This window comes from Cupressus sempervirens, chromosome 5, assembly GCF_028749045.1.
Source record: "Cupressus sempervirens isolate cs-2001-9-10 chromosome 5, ASM2874904v1, whole genome shotgun sequence".
NCBI classification, from domain to species: Eukaryota; Viridiplantae; Streptophyta; class Pinopsida; order Cupressales; family Cupressaceae; genus Cupressus; species Cupressus sempervirens.
In genome coordinates this window covers 523,263,029-523,281,856 of record NC_143122.1, presented here as the reverse complement: position 1 = coordinate 523,281,856, position 18,828 = coordinate 523,263,029, and the positions used below count along the sequence as shown (strand labels likewise).

General features: G+C 32.4%; 2 long non-coding RNA genes across 4 annotated transcripts; one reads left to right on the top strand and one right to left on the bottom strand.

Annotated features, from left to right (window-relative positions):
* Positions 1 to 1,608: 1,608 nt before the first annotated feature.
* Positions 1,609 to 7,470, bottom strand: LOC149557003 (uncharacterized). 3 transcript variants are annotated; one of them, XR_016364826.1, is made up of 5 exons: positions 7,295 to 7,470; positions 6,853 to 7,159; positions 6,521 to 6,596; positions 6,287 to 6,361; positions 1,609 to 1,900 (listed from the first exon to the last, which is right to left on the bottom strand). It is a non-coding gene; the product is annotated as an uncharacterized LOC149557003 (long non-coding RNA). The 3 variants fall into 3 exon arrangements; XR_016364824.1 differs by having other exon boundaries at positions 6,521 to 6,570; XR_016364825.1 differs by lacking the exon at positions 6,521 to 6,596.
* Positions 7,471 to 13,014: 5,544 nt separating this feature from the next.
* LOC149557002 (uncharacterized) lies at positions 13,015 to 18,192 on the top strand. Its single transcript, XR_016364823.1, has 2 exons — positions 13,015 to 17,536; positions 17,648 to 18,192. It is a non-coding gene; the product is annotated as an uncharacterized LOC149557002 (long non-coding RNA).
* Positions 18,193 to 18,828: the final 636 nt, after the last annotated feature.

The following is an 18,828-nucleotide window of genomic DNA, read 5'->3' as shown; positions in this document are numbered from 1 at the left end:
TTAATGTTATTATCATTCTAGAAAGATTCTTAAACTTTAAATGATTTAGTTTTAGAATAAAGTTTAATTATAGTTGGGATTATGACATTACATGATATAGTAGAAATTAGTTCTTAAATTTCTATGCTATGTAACAATTAGACTTATACTCCACCCGATCAATCTTAGAATTAATATTATATATCGTTTATTAACATTTTTCTCAATAATGTTTAAATAGTTAATCTTTGTATGTCCCTAATTAGATTTGGTTAATTTTTAAGTTAGTAGAAATTGGAGGTAGTTTAGTGTAATGGTAGATTAATTATTTAAGATAAGTATAAAAAAAATTGTGTGTGTTTTGCCCTTATATTTTGGGAATGGCATTAAAAGTGAAGATTTAAAATATAATCTTATGTGAACAAATTAGATTATTAATAATTTTCAATTTAAATAACATAGTATTTACTAAAATCTTCTAAATAGATTAATAAATATTATTTATTTAAATTCAACTTATCAAATATGAAAAATATTCATTTTAATTATAGAAATTAAAAAATAATATTTAGAAAATTAAACTAGTATAAATAATAATTTAAAATAATTTAAAAACTAAAATCTAAATCAATTTTAAAAATCAAAAGTTAAATAAATAGAGATCACAACATGAGTTAATTGGAGATGACAAGTAATTAATTTTAAAAATAAATAGAAAAAGAAAAAATAATAGTTAAAGTGGAGATAACAACTAATAAATATCAAAACAAAATTTAAAAGTGGAATAAGATAAAAACTGGCCGATAAATAATTAACGGAAAGGATTTACAATTTTCCTGGTAATTTTTCTGGCCAACTAACAACTTTTTCGTCAAAATTTCAATTTTCATGAACAAAGTTCCCACAAATAGCCTATTAGCTGAATTAGTAATGTTACAAGCAAAATTACAACTATTGCCATCAATATAATCATCACTGTTTATTTCAATTATAAAAATTAAATTATATGTAAACCAGAATTTATTAATCACAATTGAATCTAATTATTTAATAACTATTCATTTCTTAAAATATATTAAATAACTATTTTTAAAGTAAGTTTATTTGAAAAATTAAAACTATAATTAATTATACAATTAAAGATAATTGTTTATTTATGACAAGTACTTTAGTGTGACACTTGTTTCATTTTATGATATTCATTCTATATTCCAAGATTTGAGACTTTGAAGTTATTTATGTGGGTCCAAATTATATAAACAGGGCATCAACTTGCATAATCACAGGTTGTGATTCGTGAATGTAGCTACGTGAGTTTTTTTAAAGAAAATTATAGGTTATAAGGGAGAGGACCTGGTACTTGAACAGGTATCAATAGTTGTGAAGGCAGTTAAGATTTTATTGGCCAGTTATGGTATCAATATAGTCTATTGATTGAATAATAAGAGACTAATTTTGATGTATTTATTTCTCAATAATTACTTAAAATTAAATCATTATAATTTTTCCTTGTATATATCATTGATTTATACAAATTCATACTAGTTCTAGACAAAATTATTCATTGTGTGTTTGATATAAAATAGTATAAAATGGTAGCTTTCATAAGTCAAACTACTTTGTACACAATTTAAAGAAACAAGTAATAAATATTATATTTCAAACTGTACAAATTTACAAAATAGATGTCCAAACTCATGGACAAGACATCAACTCATTAATTGATACCTATGTCATGGCTAATGTAGATATGTTCAACTTCCAAGAAGTATACATATATAAATAAATAAATATCTCTTTGATAGCCCATCCCAACTCTGGCAAGTCTTCAACCCTACTCTAACAAATCTTCGGGTCTTTGACAAGCAAACATGGAGTCTTTAGCAAGCAAAGTTGGAGTACTTGTAATAAGTTGGAGTACCTGCAATCATAATGATGGATGTGTCTGAGCTCCCCAATCCATCCAAATCTAACAATTAATGGAACACAATTCAAAATCTACTCCTAGCAAATCAACAATTAATGCAACATAGTTCAAAACCTTCCCTGGGAAACCACAACCAATCAAATTATAGAGTTTCAAAGCCACGGATCAACCATTTTGAGAATTCTTAGAAAAGGGCCCAATTTTGAAAAGAAAGCCACAGATGATAACAATTTTCCAAATTCAAATTCAAATTTTTGGGAGGGAAAAATTTGTATTTATATGACTTGTGGTAAAAGAATTCTTTTACAAATGACTGCATAGAACCAAGTTGCTCAGAATATCAGAGGGCCTAGTAACATCGATTTCTCAAGATATCAGAGGATCCAGGTATTTTACCATTATGTTATTTTGTCAATGTATGATGTTATAGTCCATAACATATTTCAATTATGTTGCAGCCCATTATGCTATTATGTCAATGTATGTTGTTATAGTCCATCATTATGTTATGTTGTTACTGTCCATTATGTTATGCTATTACAATCCATTATGTTATGTTGTTACAGCTCGTCATGTTTCAATTATGTACCAAAAACATACAACATACAACATTTTTAAAAAATAACAACATATTGTACCATTTGTATCATAATCCACTACAAAATATGTTCAGTCCATATAATCTTTACATCATATTTAATGTATGTTGATATTCATTAAAGATGTTGTAGTAAGATCAAAGTCATATGTAATATATGTTGTTATTCTTTTCAAATGTTATATGTTGTTATTCTTTTCAAATGTTATATGTTGTTATTCTTGTCACATGTTCTAGTAAGATCAAAGGTAAAAAGAACAATGTACTATACCAGTTGTGTCATTTGTGTCACAATGACTTTTATTTCATAACCCATTATAGAAATTTGCTGCAGTCCATCATATATATATGCTGTCATTTACAAGAATGATTGGAAAAATAACATACAACATTTGTGAAAAATAACAACATACAACATTTGTAAAAAAATAACAACATACTATACCATCTTTGTCATAATCCACTAAACATATATGATATATGTTACAACCCACATAATGTTTGATATATGATATATATTACAACCCACATAATGTTTGCTTCATGTTTAATGTATGTTGTTATTCTTTTCGATGTAGTTATTCTTTTTAATATATGTTGTTATCCTTTTCAAATGTTGTAGTAAGATCATTCCAAAATGTCATTCTTTCATATTTAAGGTAAAAATAACAACATATTATACCATTTCTGTCACAAATTACACTAAAAATACAATCTTCTCCAATGTTTTCATCATCTAATGTATGTTGTTATTCTATTTACACAATATGACAATAGGAAAGAGAGAAAGAAAAAGAACTGCTAGAAAAATGAGACCTCGTTATCCATGAGGTGTTAAATTACATGTTGTTGACTCTGATGATGGGGCAATTCAGCCAAGACAACTCCTGATAACACACGTAGTGTAGATGGTGTTGCCAAATCCTCTGAACTCCAAAAGAATAAGAACAAATTCCGAGGAAATCAATGGATGAAAGAGGATATGGAACATGCAATTGAAGATGTTGAAGATAATTGTTTTTCAATAAAAGGAGAAACAAAGAAGTGGGGAATCCCTATTAGTAGCTTATTGTATTGGCTAGCGGAACTAACAACAACAAAAACCAAGGGACCACCAATGATTCTCTCCTTGGAAGAAGAGCTAGAAGTTGTTGAGTGGTGTAAAGATTTAGCTCAACTTGGTTGTGGATTAGAGGTAATTGAGTTGAAGTCACATGTGGATCACATATGCCAAACAAGGCCAAATCCATTCAAAAATGGGTTTCCTAGTAGATCATGGTGGGTTGGATTCTGCAAAAGACATCTAGATTTAACAATAAGGACTGCAAAGGGCCTAGATAGGGATAGAATAGTGATGCTACGACCAAGTATTGTGAAAAATTTTTATACTAATTTGAAAACATTATATTATGCTAACCATTATGAACCAACAAACATTTGGAATTGTGATGAAACACTCCAGAGTGCAAGCAAGCAAAAACTATGGGATGAAAGTGATTTCAAAGTTGGGAAGTAGAAGTGTGCCTCGAATCTTATCTAAAAGTAGAGAATGGATTATAGTACTATGTTGTATCAATGCAACAGGTCATAGCATACCAGGATTTTACCTTTTCAAAGCAAAAAAGAAAACTTATAAATTACATCGCTAATTGTGAAGCTAGAGCTTGTATGGCAGTACAAGCACATGCATGGATGACAAAAGAATTATTTTAAAATTGGCTAGACATCCACACATAGAAATAAGGAGAACGGAATTAGTAGAACTAGCAAAAAAAGCTTTCAAACTTGCCCTTCTACCTGATAATATTACAACTGGTTTTCGAAGGACTGGAATTTGGCCATTGAATATAGATGCTCTTCGTAATGACATGAAGTCAAGTGATGCATTCAATGTTGAAGATGAAAATGATGCTGTAAGAATTGAAAGTTTTTTAAGGTCAACTAGTTATGATGATGATGCCATTAAAATTGTGTTGCAAAAATGGCAAACCAACATAAAGATGATGCAAATGAAGAGCAAACTCCACTAGTAGATGTTGTTCTATCAACACAATTTGAAAATGACCTGCATGATGATATGAGTTTGCCAATAAAGTTTGATACACCTGATTGGTTTAAAGGAGTAGCAAAGGAATTGGGAGTGCAGATTGAGTTTCAAAATGAAGATATTTCATTGTCCATTCCTTCTCCACCTCTAATGCCAAGAGAAGAGGTGGTTCATTATTATGCTGAAACAAATAATTGGGAAACTACATATCATAATGAGGATGAAGTTGGCTACAATGAACATAACCTGGAAGCTTCAAATTTGGAGACAAAAGATAAACAAATGTTATGTAGTCAGGGGTCATTAAAAAACTTTTTGAAGATACCAATTGAAAGGGTTACAAAGAAATATGTTCCATCTGATAATGCTACTCTGAGATTGGGAAGAAAATCCCAAATACTTATGTCTAATGAGTACATAATGTTGCAAGAAGCAGAGAAAGTTGAACTTCAAGAGTTGAAAGAAAGGAAGAAAAAATAGTTGGAGGAAAAGAAAATACTTCAAACTGAGTTGAGAAAAAGGAAAGATGAGTAGAAACTTGAAAGACAAGCATTAAAAAACAAAAGCAAGAGGAAAGGTTGCAACAAAAAAAATAGAGTGAGTTGAAAAAGAAAGAAAAGCTGGACTGTAGAAAAGGTAGGCTAGCAAAAGAGCAACCTAGCAAAGGAATTGCGAATATATCCCCTCTTCAACTTGGTCATGGCAATAGTATTTTAGAACCAAATGCAAACAAAGTAGGCTACCACAGTACTCCAACAACTCTTACCTGAGCATCATCAAATTTTGAGGGATATGTACAACATTCTATCCCCTACCTATGTTACCCTCCACAATATCCAAGCTACTACTAGCCAAAGCCCACCTCATACTCCAATCAAGCAATTCCCAATTGGTAGACTGTTAGATGAGAATATGTTTGAGCGTATGACTCCAATCACCCCACAAGTTGTTTCAACAAGTCTAGAAAATCTTATGACAGATAGTATTGACGGGGAACCACCCTTCCTTGGCTTTATGTTGAACTAATGATCCCATAGATAGGTTTTCACAAGCTAGTCATTTTGTTATACCCTACAAACTGGTCGTCTACTATAGTACTTCTATTTCCCTATAGGTTGGTCATCTTCTACAATACTTCTATTTCCAACTATGTCTTTTTATTGGATAGTCCAAGCTTATTTTCCAATTGCAAGTTTGGCATATTGTAATGTTCTATTCACTAGTCCTTCTGTCATACCTATGTAATTTCTTCCTGCATGCTTATGTTCCAACTAGTAGAATGTTTCCAACTTGATAAGCCTTCAAATATGAATGTTAGTGTTCAAATCATTAATATAAGAAATATTTGTTTTGAAAAAATGATAGAGGGATGATTCTATAAGCACTGCATTATGGAGAAATGTAATATGATGTAAACTCATTTCTTTTAAATAGTCGCAGACATAAAAAATTGAATGTCTACTCCAAACATTATATAATTTTTATGTCAAACGTTACAATAACAAATTGCCAAAAGAGGCAATCAGAAAAAATGTGCCAAATTTGAGGTGAGAGATCAAACATTGAATGTCTATTCCAAAACACAATTATTACATCTAAAAATGAACTATAAATGAACTCATTAATTTAGCAGAATTCCTTGTCAAAAGATAACAAATTCATATGAAAGGGTTCTAAAATTGCTGGAAAAGAATAGATGGGTCATTTGCCCAATAAGGTCCAAGAAAGACCTTACCTGCTCAAAATGTGCCAAATCTCTTAGATTTTTGTGTGTCCATAGACACATTTGCAAAATTGATGTCCAATTCCTCTGTTTTCCAAATAAGAATGAAGCAATTTAATAAGTTTATCCTATCATAAATACAAAAATCAATCAAAAATCATGCAGATTGAAATCATGCACTGTGAATCATTATATTCCTCATTTAGAACATTGAAATTGATTTTAACTTTCACCATTTTCACTTACCCTACAACTTCATGCCCCAAAATGTGTGGAAACACTTGTAGCATCTCGTTCTAAGAAAACAAAAATACAATCTTGCCTATTAAATCACACAAATAGGGTTTTTCGATTATAAAATATCTATCTGATATGAGAACATGGATCTATGTTAATGTTTATTTGATTGAGAGAAAAAGCTTGAAGATTGGTGAAAAAAAATTGGGGAACGAATCCATTGAAGTCATACAGAGATGAATAATGAGATCATACATCCTAGATTTTGAATCTTGGCGAATAACTCAAATCCCATAGATTTTGAGTGAAAATAGGGTAAATAAGAATGAGTTATGACTTACATCGGTAGTCTAGTACATGATATCTGTGTTGCAGAGATAAGTGTGGGTGATTTGATGCGGACTTCCATGGCCTTCGATAGATCTACCTGCACCTCCTCGATTACCAGTGGCTTCTTCTCCAGCCTGCTACCTCTAACAACTAATTGCCCTCTATTCCATTGTTAGGGGTGTCCAACCCACCATGATGTTCTTGGCGAGGGGATTATTCTCCAACAATAGGATGAAAGAGTGGGACATGATACACTGTAGCTCAGGGGAGATGCCAAGAGATGAAATTGTTTGTGAAACAGAGAGCAAATGGTTGAACCTAAACATAGGCCCAAATAGAACGAAATCTTAACCAAAAACCCAAACAAGAAAGGCTTGGCAAAGAAAAACATGCACTTTGAATGAAAATCATGACTATAGTTATTATAAGAAAGGCTTGGCAAAGAAAACCTACACTTTGAATGAAAATCATGGCCTTCGTCCACGCCATCCCAAGCCATCTGCAAGCACACAGACTTCCATGAAACACCTCTGTGTCTTCTTCCCTAAACAGGTAAATGCATGTCGTCTCCTTGCAAACCTTGCCACATGGTATGGCAGTGAAATAATGAGTGGCAGTGGTGATAGATTGATACATGTTAGGTTAATAGGTGGAATAGGAATTTAAGGTTAGGTTTAAAATAGTTTAATAAAATGATTTTTACAATTAGCTATTAGACATTTAGCATTCACTAATATAAAAAAATTTGTTAATTAAATAGAAACTTAATAATTAAATGAAGAACATGTTCACTTATATATAGGTGTCATATTATGCAACTAATAAATATTACATATTTATATAAGGTTTTATATATTGTAAACTGACACGCTAGAATGTTCAAGTAATGGGACTTCGGCAATTAAATATGGGGGGTGGTAATTAACTACGAATGTTAGGGGTTCCAAAAAATGACAAATTGCACACTTTATACTATAACGAATAAAATTGACATCAATTTTTGTGGTGGTGAGTTGAAACCTTAGGTTTAAGCACTTCACTACTGGAAGAAGATGACCAAAAGAAAAAATCATTTTTATGATTGTTAGAATATATTTTGAGGGACCCCAAGTTAGGACCTAGCCTTCTTAGGGTTCCTAATCGTTTCTATAAGGATTGGAGATGATAACTATTTGATTCATTTACAAAAGTTGATTCATAGTCACCAAAAAAGCTTTGTTGTACATGTTGGAACTAAATAAAATTTTGTTTCCTATATCATTTTTTGTTACTTGTTGAATCCAACATCCAGGACATAAGATCAAATATCTCTCTTCTACGGTAAAAATGATCGCCAAGTAAATGTTAGAAATTTGTGATTTATCTCCTATTCTGGGAGTATATTTGGATCTGGTATTTCTGAAGTGAATTTGTGCTAGTTATCCATTGCTCTATGGTATAATAAATCTTGGACGAATTAGAAGGATTTATCTTGTACTGCGTAAATTGTTCGAAATGTTAGTCAGTACTCCATTGAAATTATGAAATCTAATAAAAACAGATAACTCCGATATAACCGTAGTTAAGTGTTCTAAAATTATATGTTGATAGTTTGGCTTATGCTTGTGAATGAATTCTTTCATTATTGACAATATCAAGACAAAACCCCTTAAAACTAATAAGTAACATTCGAACAAATAACAAACTAGAAAACTTGCAACTTATTTGCATACAAACTGTTTGACAGAATGCCTTCGTAGTTGAATTCGTAAAAGGCTGTGGTATAATTTGTTTGAAAATAGGGATGGTCTTTTACAGTGGTGAAAAAGCCGTGAATAAAAGGTTTACAAAATTCAGAGGCAAATAAGGAGTGTTCTAAGAATCATGGCATAATCCAAATGAAGTAATTGGCAGATAGGAAAAAAGTAATATTTTCTTGAAAGAATTCAATGACAATAGTGATTAGTTAAGGGACATGAAAAAAGAAAAGGAAGTAATGAATTGGTTATATATAATTGGATTACAATTGTAGTCTATAAAATTTCCTAATGGTGTTCTCTCAAATCTGGATGTATTAGACTCATATTTGTCTAAAGTAGACCAGTCAGGTTGGAAGCTTCTGAATTGGGCTCTCCAGCCCTTAATGCTTGCTTCAGTTCAACACAAGTTTATGGATTATCCATGTAAAGATGACATAACTACAGTTGCTTCATGTCTTAGTGAGATTATGCAACTAACAGCTCCTACAAAACCCTATAATGATGACTCAATGAAGAAGTCTCTAACTTTGACTGTGGAGAACCCACGTGGATTAAATGATTTCCAAAGCCCTACTTTTGATAAGAGGTATAAGATTTTATACATTATGAAAAAACTAGATACTTCATTATTATGTTGGATCTAAAATGTGAAATAATGATTCTTCAAATGTTTCAATATATGCAAACTATGATAGATGTAATCTTAGATGAGGATGAAGATGCAATCAGATTTGTTGGCTGTTTGGAGAAAGGCATATAAAATCTTACACATGAGTTATAATCTCTCAAAGGGGCTGCTTGAGCATAAGATTGAAAAGTTAAAGGAGCACATGACTGAAAATGAACTTATATCAATGGGCTTATAGGTTGCAGTCTCTCCCAAGAAAAGGAAGAATCAAATGGGAAGGGATCAGATTTGTTTTTTGTATCAGGATACTTGGATACCTGGCCAAAGAGGTTCTAACTAATGATAAAGAAGATATAAATATCACAATTTTCTTTTGATAGAATAACACAAACGTTTGCAAAAATGACTCAATTGTTGTTATATATAAGAGATTTATAAACCTCTATATTGGTGACTTAGAAGTTTTCATTGACAAACATTTTTATGAGGATGCCCTTACTCAAGGAGAGATCATATTGGAGTCTCAAGATATTTCTAATGAAGTGTATGAATCTTCACATGTTCAAATTTTTCTTGAAAATGATGGCATAGCAGCAACCTTGGCCTTGCACATAGTGTAGTCAAATTAGGATTTGGAAGCCCATGATGACATTGACAACAGCTATGAAAAGTATAATGAATCATATGTTCTTTACAACAATAATTCTAAGGTGATGGTGTTGAGGCACAGAGTTTGAAGGATCAGCTGAAGATTACTGATGATATGGTCATTACAGATTTAGTACATCATGATGAAACTTATAGGATTCTTATGTTGTTGACTTGTGGGAGGTCAAAGGGGCTCTTGAATTAACGAGATTTGAATATTTGGTATTTACTTTCTGATAGAAATCATATTTTAAAGGTTGCTAGAGGACAAGGTTAACAAGCTCATTAAGGAGTTTAACGATTCACAAGAGACATTGGAGAATACACAAATTGCTCTTCAAGAATAAAAAAGTCAAGTTTTGGTCACTAATCAGTTAAAGGAGCAAGACAATAGAGGAAGGCCTAAGTTTTTCTAGGAAATGATTAAGGAACTTTGACAACTTACAACAAACTTATGACTTGGATAGCTGTCCCAAAAGTTCAAGTATTAGTTTTTTGAACCACTCGTAATTTTAGTATGAGTTGGATAATATTCAGTTGATTGACAATTCTTTGTTTGAGGTGGATATTGATTGGACATTTGATAACCCACTCTTCAAGTTGGATGAGGGAGTTCTTTTTATTCTAGTGGTGAGAGTAGAATTGATTGCATGATTTGGGACCTAGGTACAGTTCGTATAATTAAGGATGATCAAAAGATTGGATTAGTGGATTAGTTTCTTATTTACCAGTCTGCCTATATATGAGTCTAGATTATGATCTATAGATGACATGCATAGATTCTTTGTTTTAGTAGATTATTGGTTCCTGGTCGAGGATGGACGGTCTGATCAGAGGAGATGACTTTTTATCCATTTTCTTACTTATGATTCCTATGTATTCAATGGCATCTCAGATTGGTTACCGTTGCAATAGTTTGGTGTTGATGTAAACTTATGAGAAGTTTGTGTTTTACATCAACAACTCAAGATGGGCTTATATATTTTATTTTGTGCCTATGATAGGTGTTATACACTTCCTGACAAAATTATTTGTGTAACGTCTTTAGTGACTACTATCTCCTCATATTTGACAATTATGACAACATGATGATTTGGGATCCTGGCATCGACATGTTTGGTCAAGCAGAAAACCTTTCTATTTTACACTGTAGAGGAGATTGTCTCAACTACCATGGCCTCCTCAGATCTTGAGCAAGGCAGAAATAGCAATGTTGTAAGTTCAGATTCCACTAAGAAGATCTTATGTATAGTGAGTTTATGCAAATGGTTTCGCCCACATTTTAATTGTTGCAAATAGCATTTGGGATTTTATAGCATTTCTTTCACTTTTATGATTTTTTTATCAGAATATTTTAATGATGTCCAAGAGCTTATTTATGCATGCAATCAGCTTTGATTTTTAAAATGAAAATACCACAAGATCGAAAACCAAACTAGCGAGTCTTCCCAGTGGATTCCCTAGATTTTTAAGAGCTTGCTTGGCTTGAGACTGGACAGCTCTTCCAAGACATACACAGTCTAAAATCCAAGTACCAACACTGACAAACAGGGGAAGGTTTATATTTAGCAGCTTATCTCTTTGTTTTAGAAGCAGTTCCCATTTCATCTCTAAATAATTTCCAATACCCACTTTGGTTCTCCGATGCTGGTGCAGAGGCATTGAAAGTTAAAGCAATGCTTGGATCATGCATTTTCGTTGCTGCTTATATGATCTCTTAGATTTTATTATTACACCCAAAAGGAATGGTTGTATATTTTAATAATTTCTGTAATTTAATCTTCCTTCCCCATTCATGCTCATTGTAAGGTTGTGATTCTAATTTTGATGCACTTGTTGCCACTAAATCCTTTTCTATTGCATAATAATTTATAGGGCTTATTGTACCTATTTGTTGTATTTGGGCACTCTTATCTATTCCAGTATTTGAGTTTACACAAGCTCATTAACCTTATATAAGCAGATTACTAATACTTCATTACCTATTTGGCATCTAATACTTCAAATAAAATCATTATTATGATGAAGAGATTCAAATTTTATGATTATAGTATAATGAAGAGATTCAAACTTTATGATTACTATAATAGAGAGAATTTAGTAGTTGATCATGATCAATTGCTTCAATAACTACTTATGTCCCTCCCCTAATTCAATTCTTGATTGACAAATGCTACAACATCTTGCACATGATCAACCTGCCTTGTGATTTTATGGTATGGGGGAGTATTGTGTTTAGTGCATGGAGAATTCATAACTGCATAGTATGTTTCCATCACTATTGTGTGTATCTGTTTTATACGGTGAAGAACTTGCCTTGTGAAAGTAGGATCAGATTCCCTTGAGATGGAAAATCTTACCAAAGTGGTGGGGACTATAGTCAGTCACATTTTTTTCTTAAATATCAGGGTTTGTTCTAGAAGGATTATCTTAATAATTTATCCAAGCATATTGCCTTTGTAAATATGACGGATTCATCTCTAAGACTAGATTTCTCTTTGTCTTTCCCTCCACATAGTGGTGTGTCTATAGTCTCCTTTTGCCTTTTTGTAATGTATGGGCACTTTTATATTATATTCCTTAGATACTTGATGCAGGCATTCTGGGGTAGAAGGCAGCAATCGATGCCATTGGAGGTGGACACCTGTGGAAGCCACTTGGAAGCACCTTGCAAGCTTCCACTTGCCCCTGGAGGCCTAGGTGGCACTTCCAAGTGGCTTCCATAGGCATCTGGATGCTTTCCAAAATCTCTGCAGGTTCAAACCCCCAAAAAGGTTATTTAATTATTTTTTCCACTTAACTCTTAATTTAGCACATGCAAATAAGAGTTTTTAATCCTATTTTTTGCTCCTAAACCCTAAGACAACCCTAAAAGAGGTCATTCAACCATTCTTTATCTCATTTTGTTTGCAGCTCGACTCTCTTCTCATTTGGTCTCCTTTTTGGCATTTTGAAGGCTAGGTGATTATTTTCAAAGAGGATCATTCATAGGGTAAGAGATAGCTTCTTAAAAGGAGTTTTAAGCATCTAAGGTAAGAATTTGATCCCATTCTTGAGTTAATGAATTATTTTGAGATTTGGATGAATTTTTTCAAGTTTATGAAGAAATTTCTCAAGTTTTAAATTTTTTTAAAAAAAGAAATAAAGAAATAACTCTCTATTTTAGTAGTTTTGTATCATTTTTTTGCACTTGTATGCTTGATTTTCATAGTTTTTTTCTAATTTAAATTTATTTAATTTTTTATTAAAGGCATAGCAAGAAATTAGATTGTATTGTGCAATAATGATTGCCATCGAGAGTCAAAGTTCAATGAGAGGGCAAGGAGATGATAGTATTAAAATTTATGTAGAATCTCCTTTATGGAGACATACCACAAGAATCTCATAGGTTTCTGGAGATGTGTAACACACCATTTTTACTAAGCTGAAAGTAAAGAACATATTCTAAGATTACAACCGAATATCATAACGGAATGACATGAAGTAATTTAGAAACAATACATCATACGGAAATGAAACTATTTCTGAATTTATTACACTATTTATGAATTCAAATTTTAGTAAGGGCTGTATCCATTTCATATGAAAGACAACTAAATTAATTTCCATAACTAACTACTATGATTACATTTTGAAAGAAACAAATCAATTTAACCATATTTATGACTATATATTTCAAAGTAATATAAAAGTACGTATAAGTAAAAGATTTAGAATTTCATACATGAATTGAAATAATTGTTGATGTGTTGTGCAAGCCTTGACATTTGGTGAAGAGGAGAAGCATTGACATAGGCTTAACCTCCCAACCGTGAACCTTAATATATCCCCACACAATCTCTTATGAGAAAGGCCCTCCCTATCCCAGGTTAGGCTTGGGGCACCATATTCCTGCCATCCGAGCATTTCGATGTTAGAACATTAGCTAAGCAATAGAAAAGGTTGAGGAATTCCTCCGTCAACCTTCCCTCTGTCAACTAGCACTCCTGACCTCTATTGATCATTCATGGTGAGCATGCCTCTAATCTACCTTGGCCAAGGATTTGGATGGGCAAATAAATAGCCTGATCACCATCGCTCAACTTGACAACTGAATATAATTTGGACAATGATGAAATGACTTGGACTAACTATTCTTTTTAAATGTTTATGCACTTCAGTTACTGATTTATAGTTTTTCCTTACAGGGATACCTCTCCTCTTCACCCATTCATACTTGACCTTGCTGGTTTGGGGTGCATCCTGGGAGATTGTTGGTAACTATGAGCTCTTTATCAATTAGAATTTATGTGAACCAATCTGATTCTTATCTCAACTGGTATATGGCTAATACCAATGTACAAGTCAGTTGTATACTTTGTAAAAATTGAAGGAACCTTCCTTAAACAAAAAGTACAATATTATGCATTACGCAATACTTGTTCAACATTCTAAATGTGACCATTTCGGATCAGACTCCATGGGTCTGTACTAGCACCCGATATGCATGGATGAAAGAACTATTGTGTATAAAGAAGAACAAAGCTGATGCTTATCAAAATTCTAAATACATCTTGAGCCTTGGTTACGGCCAAGATACATAATCAAGATCGTGGTTACACATTATTATAATGTTCCTTCCATCTGAAGTGAGATTCAAAAAGAATAGCTGCATCATAAAAGGCATAGCATATGAAGTATGAAATAAGATAGGTGAAAATGATTTCATGACCTGAAATGCAACTCAAAATCTATTGACGTGATCTTATAACACAACTCCACATGGAATCATTATCTTAAACGCATCCAATATTGTCGTCGAGGTATGGTAATTGATGTTCGGATACTGTCAAAAGGAATAAGGAGAAAAAGCTTCAGCTCAAAACAATCAGAGGTGGAGAAGAAAGTGAATGATTGTGTTTGTCCTCAACTGTGGGGAGAATAATGAAGGCCTCTTGTGGCTTCTTCGGTTACAAGAACGGAAGCTCGATCACACAGCTAACACCAATTACAAGAACGTCTTTAAAATTTTCAAAATTTAAAATAGTGATGCCAAAATGAAGGTGGCAAACGCTTGTCAATATGTAGTCATAATTAAAGCATAAAGATTATACTTTCTCATTGTTGTGTCAAATATATATATATGTGTGTGTGTGTGTGTGTGTGTGTGTGTATATGTATATGTTATGTCATCATGCTATTGAATTTAACCTATAATTGTACATGCATATACATATATCTATGTGTGTGTGTGTAACATGAGAGTACATATAATTCCTTTTTATCATTATATTCTCTCTAGGTCCGCACGCATATATTTATATATAAAGTTATAATGTTCACCACTTACACAGTCTCAAAATAAAAGAGAGGTAATAGTTCTTATAATATTAAATGTTTAATATTTCTCTTGTTATAAAAAAATGACCAAGTAGCTCATGACTGTCCAAGATATACTCCATTGCCTAGCCGTTAAATCCTTCATCAAAGTAGTTAGAGTCCATACCTAATGGTTTGACAAAGGACTAAATTGGTGCCCCATTCCTTGAATCCCGTTTAGCAATGTTTCCCCCCTCGTCTACTCTTGCAACCAAAAATGCATATTCCACAATAATAACATGTTCCTTCATTTAAAATGAAATATCAAAGAATCATAATAACTGATAATTGTCACAATGGCCAACCACCACTAACATTTATCTTTAAAAATAAACATTGAAATAACAATAATCAACTAACAAGTCATTTATACATCAATCAATTTCGATTAATCATAAGTTCCATTTCACAAGACCATGATATTCGAGTGTTTCTAACCAACCATTACAATGATTATAATATTATTTTAAAAAATCAAAAGTTTAGGATGTAACAAGATGGCTCAAATGTTTGGAAGTGTAATTATTGTCGAAGTAAGAAAGGAAAAGCATTCAATAGCTCATATTCCTGGGTCAAACTTCATTTTATGGGCCTTGTAGGTAAAGGATTTGCAATGTGCAAAGGCATAGATGGTAAGGGGATGTTTGATGCACAAATAGATTCATTTGTAAAAGAACAAAAAGCTGTTGATAAATTGGTTGAAAGATCAAGACAAAGTTTTTATCAACCTCCACAAATAAAACAATGCAATTTACCTACTAAGCCAATTGTATCCTCCAAACAATTATTCTTGCAAGTACAGGAGAGGGAGATGAAGAAGTAGAAATTACAACCTGCAAAACAGGTCCGTTAGACAAGGCATCTAAAATGGAGGCAGGAGATCCTGCTGATCAAGCCATTGCACATTGCCTCTATGCCAATGGTCTTCCTTTCAACTTTGGTGAGATCACCATATTCGAAAAAATAGCCATAAATAAAGCATCGACTGATTAAACAAGTCTTAGGTATAAAAGGTATGTACCACTCTATTGCAAAAAGAGAAGGCTTGTGTAGAGAAAGCTATTCAACCAACTAGAAATTTATAGAATACTATGGGTGTTTCTATTGTTTTAGATGGATGGAAAGATACCAAAAATCGACCATTGATTAATGTGATTGCAATGTCTACAAAATGGGCAATATTTTTGAAGCCACTTGATTGTGAAAGAGAAGTGAAAGATTCATAGTCCATTTCCAAAATTCTCATTGTAGCCATAGAGATGGTGGGTAGTGGGAATGTAGTCCAAGTGATTACAGATAATGTCGAAAATTTTATGGGTTCAGATGCTTTGGTTGAGGGATGGTGTGACTGTATTTCTTGGACACCATGCACCATACACTCCCTAAACTTGGTCATGCAACATAATGACAATTAGATTTGGTGAAGCAAAGTTACCAAAAGGGGGAGGGGATGCGAATGTTTGTGACGAACCATCACATCTCACAATCAATATTTAGATGATTCTCCGAATTGGAGTTGTTGAAGGTAAATTATAATTACTAAATTTATTTAATTTGAATATATTTTATGCCATGTTCAATTTATCCACTTGTATATAACTTTCCTTAATATTTATTGACATATTATTATGATTAAACTTACTTAGGTGGCTCAAACCCGATTTGCATATCATGCTATAGTTATGAGATGACTTGTCAAGGTGCAAGGGGCATTAAGACAAATTGTTATTCATAACTAGTGGGGTGTATGGAAAGCTTCGAATTCAGAGAGGGCACAAAAGGTCAAGGCATTGGTCTTGGATGATAGTTGGTGGGCTCATATATAATTCGTATTAGATTTCACGAACCCTGTTATGACTATGCTCTTCTTTGTTGATATAGATCAAACTTGTTTGGGCGATGTCTATGATGGGATGGATACAATGGTAGAGAAGGTATCTATACAAACACATGGGAATGACCCCACAAAATGTGAAGCCTTATGTAATCAACTAGAAACAATCATTCATCACTAGTGAGAAAAGATGAGTACCCCATTGCACTTCTTTGCATATGCCTTATTTCCAAGGTACTATAGCGAGGAAGTAGTTTTTGTGCCGGATAGACTAGTACCATATGCAGATGAAGACGTTTTGCAAGACTCTTCCTAAATGAAGACATTCACAAAAAAGTTAGGGCAAAATTTGGCTTATTTGTTTCAAGAGAAAACTTAGTCCACTTGCAATAATGGACCAATGTGACATGGGAGCTAAGACATGGTGGTACCTCTATGGTCAACCATTTGAGCATCTACAACCTCTCGTAGTCAAAATCCTCTCACAAGTAAGTTTTATTTATTTTTTGTTGCCACTACTATTCTACAATTCTTTAAATTGCTTTTCGTTTTTATGTTTTACTTTAATAATTAATTTTTTAATTGTGAACATTGTCCAGGTTGCATGTTCTTCTGCTGCTGAACAGATTTGAAGTACATACTCTTTTATCCACTCAGTAAAGTGCAATTAGTTGAGTTCTAGAAAAGTTGAAGACTTGGTTTATATTCATACCACTTGCGTCTTTTGTCATGTAAGGAGGATCACTATAGGGAAGGGGTAGCCAAGCTTTAGGACATAGAACATAAGCATGCAAACTTGGATGCAACGATTCAAAATCTTACTACAATCACAGATGATGATGCTGATAATATTATGACACATGGTGCATCTAGCACAAGTGGAACCGTTTTCAATTCAAATGATCTTGAACTTGCAGCAATTGGAGGAGTTGGAGATGATGAGGATTTTTTTGTGAATCCATATGATTCGGATTCAAATAACATTGAATCATGAACTATACTTTGATTTCGTAATTAAGGTGATTTTCTTATTTGCATTGGGATTGTGAACATATGGTATATGATATGGTTTATAATCTTATTGAATATTTGAATATGTATTGGTGAAGTTGCAAGTATCATACTATTAGATGTTTTAATTTTATATATTTCTTTCATTTCTTTGCATATATATATATATATATATATGATTGAATATTTGAATTTCAATTTGAATATGTATTGGTGAAGTTGCAAGTATCATACTATCAGATGTTTTAATTTTATATATTTCTTTCATTTCTTTGTACATATATATACATATATATATATATATATATATATATATATATATATATATATATATATATATATATATATATATAATTTCACACACCCACTTCTTGCATCCGCATCTCGATCTACAATCAAATCGGTAACTTAGTTCTATTCCAATATTTGAGTTTGCACAGGCTTATTAAACTTATATAAGCAGATTACTAATGCTCTGTTATCAATTATCTGGCATCTAATACTTTAAATAAAATTATTATTATAATTAATAGATTCAGATTTTATGATTATAGTATAATGAAGAGATTCACTCCATTGCAGTAAAATGTTCATAAAACATGCATGCACTATCAAATTTAGGGATAGGTAAAACCGTATCCATAGGAGAATTGGAAAGCTTACCTTGCAAGGTACCTTCAGCACATTCACAGTTACTTGTTCGGAGGAGTCATAAACTGGAGCTGCCAAATCATCAATGCCACCAGAAATTGTTGGGCCTTAGCAGAGT